The sequence below is a fragment of the Stegodyphus dumicola genome, chromosome 9 (assembly GCF_044657685.1).
Source record: "Stegodyphus dumicola isolate Sdum_Otavi_A_Nest chromosome 9, ASM4465768v1".
Classification (NCBI taxonomy): domain Eukaryota; kingdom Metazoa; phylum Arthropoda; class Arachnida; order Araneae; family Eresidae; genus Stegodyphus; species Stegodyphus dumicola.
The window spans coordinates 144746618-144752617 of NC_140776.1; positions in this window are offsets into that span (position 1 = coordinate 144746618).

The following is a 6000-nucleotide window of genomic DNA, read 5'->3' on the forward strand; positions in this document are numbered from 1 at the left end:
GTAGATCTCTGAATCGGTGGCGAATTAATAGAAAATATGTTGATGCTTTTGTTCTGCCAAAAGATGTTTTCATTGCGTATTTCAGATTGCCAAAATTATAGTTATTTTAATTTGCGATGAACTGAGAGAGTATTTGGAGCCACATTCAGAAAACAAGAACGCAATTTCTTCTGAAGGAAAGTTATACTTTTCGTGAAATTATAGATATAAATTGTAATTGTATGCTTTAAAAATGTAGAAGATAATAAGTTTATCAAGCACATAAACGTTCTTCATTTAATATAGATATAGACATCCGATAAGCTTCTACTCGATTTATGTACAGTCGGTCACAAAAGTATTCGAACACCGGTACCCTATCAGAAAATGACAAGATGGCGTTTTTTTCTCTTTCTCTCTGTGTGTCGTGTTATTCCATCCTAGGTTTTCTTCTCCCCCCATCTTGGAAAAAAACTGGAAAAAATTGGTTACGATCTCTTTTAGAATGGGGAGATGCCATTTTGAGAAAAAGCTGACGACCCTATCTTGGAGAATGAACATGACCGCTCTACACACCCTTTCACTCTCTCTCTCTCTCTCTCTCTCTTTGAATTGGGAAGCCATTTTGGGAAAAAAGCAGACGACCCTATCTTGGAGAATGGAAATGAACGCCTCTCACTCTCTCTTTGAAATGGAAAGCCATTTTGGGACCCTCTATTCTTGGGAAGGGAGAAAACTGAAGTCTGCACTTCGCTGTCTCTGAATGCGGAAAGCCAGTTTGGGAAAAGCGGACCCTCTTCTTCTGATCTTGGAGAACTGGAAATGAACGCTCTACACGATCTCTCTTTGAATTCAGAAGGTATTTTGGGACCTTCTAATGTTGGAAAACTGAAATGGACGCTCTACGCTTTTTCTCTCTCTCTCTCTTTGAGATGAGTAGCCATTTTGGAGGATTCTCCACCACCATCCTAACCTTGGAAAACTGAAATGAACGCTCTACACCTTCTCTCTCTCTCTCTCTCTCTCTTTCTCTGAAATGGGTAGTCATTTGAAAACTCCCTAACTTTGGAAAAAAACAGAAATGAACGCTCTACACCATCTCTCTTTGAAAATGGGGGGGTGTCATTTTGAGACCTCCCTCCCCTAAACTTGGAAAAAAAACTGAAATGAACGCTCTACACTTTCTCTCTTTGGACATGGGTAGCCCTTTGGGGACCCTCTTCTCTTGGTATATAAAAAAAAAGAACTGAAGTGAAGGCTCTACACAATCTCTCTTGGAATGGGATCCATATTTCGGGAAACGTGGATCACCTCATGCTGGAAAACTGAAGTGAACCACCAAGATTGGACTCTATATAATATTTTTTTTAATTGACATCATGACCCTCCTCCAATTTGTTATTAAAAAAATTGTTTTTTTTTTGTTTTGGTTTTTATCCCATTTCCGATGTGATTTCAGAAATGCAGTTCCATAACAGTTCAATTTCATTCGAGGTTAAATGATCTAAACAGTCTTTGACCCACCCATCCGTATGATTATTTTCTTCTCCTTCCTGTTGCACCAAATTTTGTAAGTCCATATAATCATTCCATACGGGAAGGGCTGGATCCTCACAAGGCTGTCTTGAAACACTTGGAGTCTCTTTGGGATGAGTGGAGGAATCTAGGATGTCTGGACCCGGCTGCGATTTTACCTCCATGATTTCTGGACCCGTTGGAACTTGTTTACCCGGCTGAAATTCTACCTCTACGATTTCTGGACCTGTTGGAACTTGTGAACCCGGCTGTGATTCTGCCTCCATGATTTCTGGTCCCGTTGGAACTTGTGGACCCGTCTGACATTCTACCTCTACGATGTCGGGACAGGTTGGAGGAGAAGAAGAAGAAGAAGAAGAGGATACTGGAAGAGGTTCTGTCTGTGAGGAGTCCAAAAGAGGTTGCCTGTTTGAACAAGTCGGGGAAGAAGAAGAAGAAGAAGCTTCTGGGTTCTGAAGCGGATCTTGCACGCCAGGTAGGTTCCGGTAAGTCAACCGTTTTTTAAGAGGTAATTTTTTTTCTTCCTCCTCATCTTCAATCGTGATGACTTCAATTTCATTCCGTTGCCGGGTCGATTTTGTTTCAGGCCATGACGGTTTGGTCCAGCTCCTCTTATCATCTAAGGAAGGGATGGGTAAAGGTGGCGGAGGGTTTCTTCTTTTTCTTGAAACATCATCGGCGATTGGAAAGAAATCTCCTCTTTCAATTGTTTCCAAAGCGAGTACGAGCACCGATCGACGAGAAAGAGACTCTTCTGGGTTGTGACGATGAGATATTGCGTTTTCGGGGGAACGACATAGTTTTGAAAAGGTCTTATATTTCTTATATTTCATCCTGTCGCTGACTTTAAAACTTCTTTCCTTCAGATTGGGGGACGATGATTCGTAATAGGCGAGAGGAGCGGCTGTGGTTTGAACAATATGAACTTCGTCCTCGGCCGTCGTTCTCACTCCAAACGTAAAATATCGTTTCGTGAGAAAAATATTCTTCCACCGAAAACTCGTGCGCGGATCCGTATATCGCCGGTCTGTTTGAATGGGCCGTCTCAAAGCTCGATCCATCCGATTCCAAGAGAAGGGAGATTCCTCTTTCGTTTGTTGCGATTCGAATAAATTTCTGTATATATTCTGAACGAGCAGGTTGGAGGATTCGACATCTTGGTTGAAAGAAACGATCGCTTGATGAGGTGGTAAATGCGGAATAAATGTAGCACAATGACACGCCAAAAAAATTTTCAAGTTGGAGATTTGCTTTAGCGTCTTCAAATCCTCCCCGTTCGAAATCCGTTGAGTTGGAAAAACGTCTAACAGCGACATGGCTCCCAATGGAAAAGAAATGATCTCGCCCAGTACTCTCGCCTTTTATATATATAGATACACACAGACACACATAGAGGCTCTATGACGTCCGTTTTATTTGTTTTTTTTTTGTTTCTCTCTCTCTTCTTTCCAAGAAATCTTATCTCCATGACCTCTTTTTCTTTTCTTAAAAGATGAATGTGTGTGGGAATGAGGAAGTGAAAGTAATAATTTAATAAACAAAAAATAATGCAACCATGACCTTCTTTTTTTTTTCAAAGTCACCCTTTCCAATCCAAGGACGTCCAGAGATAGAGGAAGCGGGGAGAGAGGAGGAGGGAAGGGAAGGTCACACTCTCTTTCTCTCTATAAATAAAAGGAGAGAGCCCCAAAGTCGTATTTTTGTCCAAGTGGATCATGAGGAGGCATCCCCAGCTCACTACGTGTATTCCTTTCAAATATAAATATGTTGATCCTTCCTTTTATAACATCCAAGGAGTCGTTTACCTGAAAGCCTCCGATTTTTCAAAATGTGCGGGTTATCATACCGTTGGGAGTTATCAAAAGATGCGGGACGAATTTTTGTCCGACGAAAACGTGTTGATGGCTCGTGACATTCCACCTTTGGATGCACAAATTTTGTTAATGAAACGAGCCAAATATTTTTACACGTCCCACTTTCTAACCGTCTCGCAAATGAATAGGATTATGGATCGTCTTGAGAAGACAAAAGGGATTCTCGTTCATTTTAGTGAATGGTTGCACAAATGTTTGCACGAACCTCTCTCGATCGAGAAGACTGGGAAGAATACTTATTATATTCTTCTCGAGGACTCTCCTCCTTCGTCTCATCTTAAAGAGGCCACGACTTTTGAAAAAATCCTCGAGCAAGAAAAAATAGAATGGTGGAACAACTACCCCATCCCTCTCCCCGAGCATCAAGAGGAGCCTGTTCAGAAGAAAAAGAAAAAACCTTTCCAAAAGCCTATCCTCATCCTCCTCGATAATGATGGGGATGAGGAGAAGCCTGTTCAGATTCCTCTCAGTTTGTCAAAACCCGTCGAGGATGAAAAACCTCTCCCTTTCTCAAGACCCCTTGAGGAAGAGAGACCCCTCGAGAAGAAGAGATCTCTCCCATTGTCAAACCCCCTCGAAGATGAAAAACCTCTCCATTTATCAAGACCCCTCGAAAATGAGGGACCTCTCGATTTGTCAAAACCCCTCGAGGATAAGGGAACCAAAACTTCTCTCTCTTTCGAAGAGGAGGGACCTCTCAATTTGTCAAGACCCCTCGAGAATAAGGGAACCGAAAATCCTCTCCCTTTCTCAAGACTTCTCGAGGAGGAGGAGGAGGAGAGACCGCTTCATGTATCAAGACAGGACCCCCCTCTATCTCTTGAGGATCCGAGGGAAACGATTCCTATTGAAAAACCATCTATCGACGATCCCCAGAAAAGGTCTTCGGAGGAGATTAGACTTCCATGTAGAAAACGAATCTGCCACAATCATCATCATCATAATAATAATAATATACCCCCTTCTCAACAACAGAATCCTACAACATTTGCAGATAAATGCATTCAAACCAATCCCTTTATAGTAAATCTTTTGATTGGAGAACCCGTGCATTAGCCTCGAAAAAAAAATGAGATTGTAGACTGTTTCTATGACCAGAATGTTAAGCCAATAGATAGGTCTAGCTCAGAATTTTTCTTTTTAAAAGAAAATAAATAAATAATCCAAAGACTATTCGTAAATATAAATGGTAAAGTCTCGAGTCGGCTGGAAAAAAAATTTCAGAGCTGAGAAAAATTCTCCAAAAAAAAAAAAACTTTTTGTTAATTTTTATCATGTCTTAGACATGATAAAAATTAACGACCCCCTTCCCTTTTCCTCTGGGAATGTTGTCTCACTCTTTTGAAAAACAAATCGTGATTCATTCATGGAATGATTGCCATTAGCGAAAGGATGAGTCATGGTCTATTTTTAGAAAGGCTGAGACATCCTTCCCAGACAAAAAGGGAGGGTCATTAATTTTTATCATGTCTAAGACATGATAAATATTAACCAAAAGTTTTTTCTCAGAGCTCTGGAGAAAATTTCTGAGTGATAAAAAAAAAAAAAAAAAAAAAAAAACTTTTGGTTAATTTTTATCATGTCTTTAGACATGATAAAAATTAACTATACCCTCTTTTTCAAATGATGTTGATAACCTGTTGTCTCGATATGCTTCTAAAAATAAAACATGACTCATTTCTTTCTTGGAAATTTATTTTTAGAAACATATTCGAAAGGATGAGACATCATTCTCAGACAAAAAGAAGAGAGAGTTAATTTTTATCATGTCTTAAGACAAGATAAAAATTAACCAAAAGTTTTTTTTTTTTTTTTTTTTTTTTTTCATTAGAGAATTTTTATCTCAGCTCTGAGAAATTTTTTTTCTCCCAGCCGATTCGAGACTTTACCATTTGTTTTTAAGAATGATTTCTCCCTGATCTATTATTTCAAAATTCCAAGTTTCGCTTCAGAACCATCTGTGCTGTTGAAGAAGTAACGTGATATATGTATTTTTTTTAATCAGTTCTGTCAAGATTGAATTGTGCAGGATCGACCTTGCGAATTTCTTCTCTGTGTCTTTAAATAATAATGATACCGAACCGCTTTTTGTAGAGCGCAATGGAAAAAACCTTTTGTATGGTTAGGACAATTCATGTGTTCGATCCCATTGTATTTGAGAATCTCTTGCGTCGATCCCGAAATGCAATAAATGGATCTTTGCAACCATTTCTCTAAAAACCGCCGTTTCATTTCTCCTCGCACCCAAATCATGGAAAAAGGTTCCGTCAACATCGTTAACACCCATGGAAAATAACTGTACGGAATTTCTCCTTCGTACCACGACAAGCCGTGATAATAATCACTCGCCCACACAGCGGTTCGTTTTTCTTTCTCGGTGAGCATTTGCCATGGAAACGGGGGTTTAAAAACAAATACCCCTCGAGAAGTACCGTCCAATGTGACGTAAGCCAATTCTTTCACAATAAAGGCTCCTTGAGAATCGTAGAAACCTTCAAAGTCGAGCACGAGTTCCATGTTTTTTATTTCTTTTTCTTTCCAAGGCGACCTTTATTATGATGATGGATGTGTATTGAGATACGCACGATATTATTCAAAAAACAAATATATA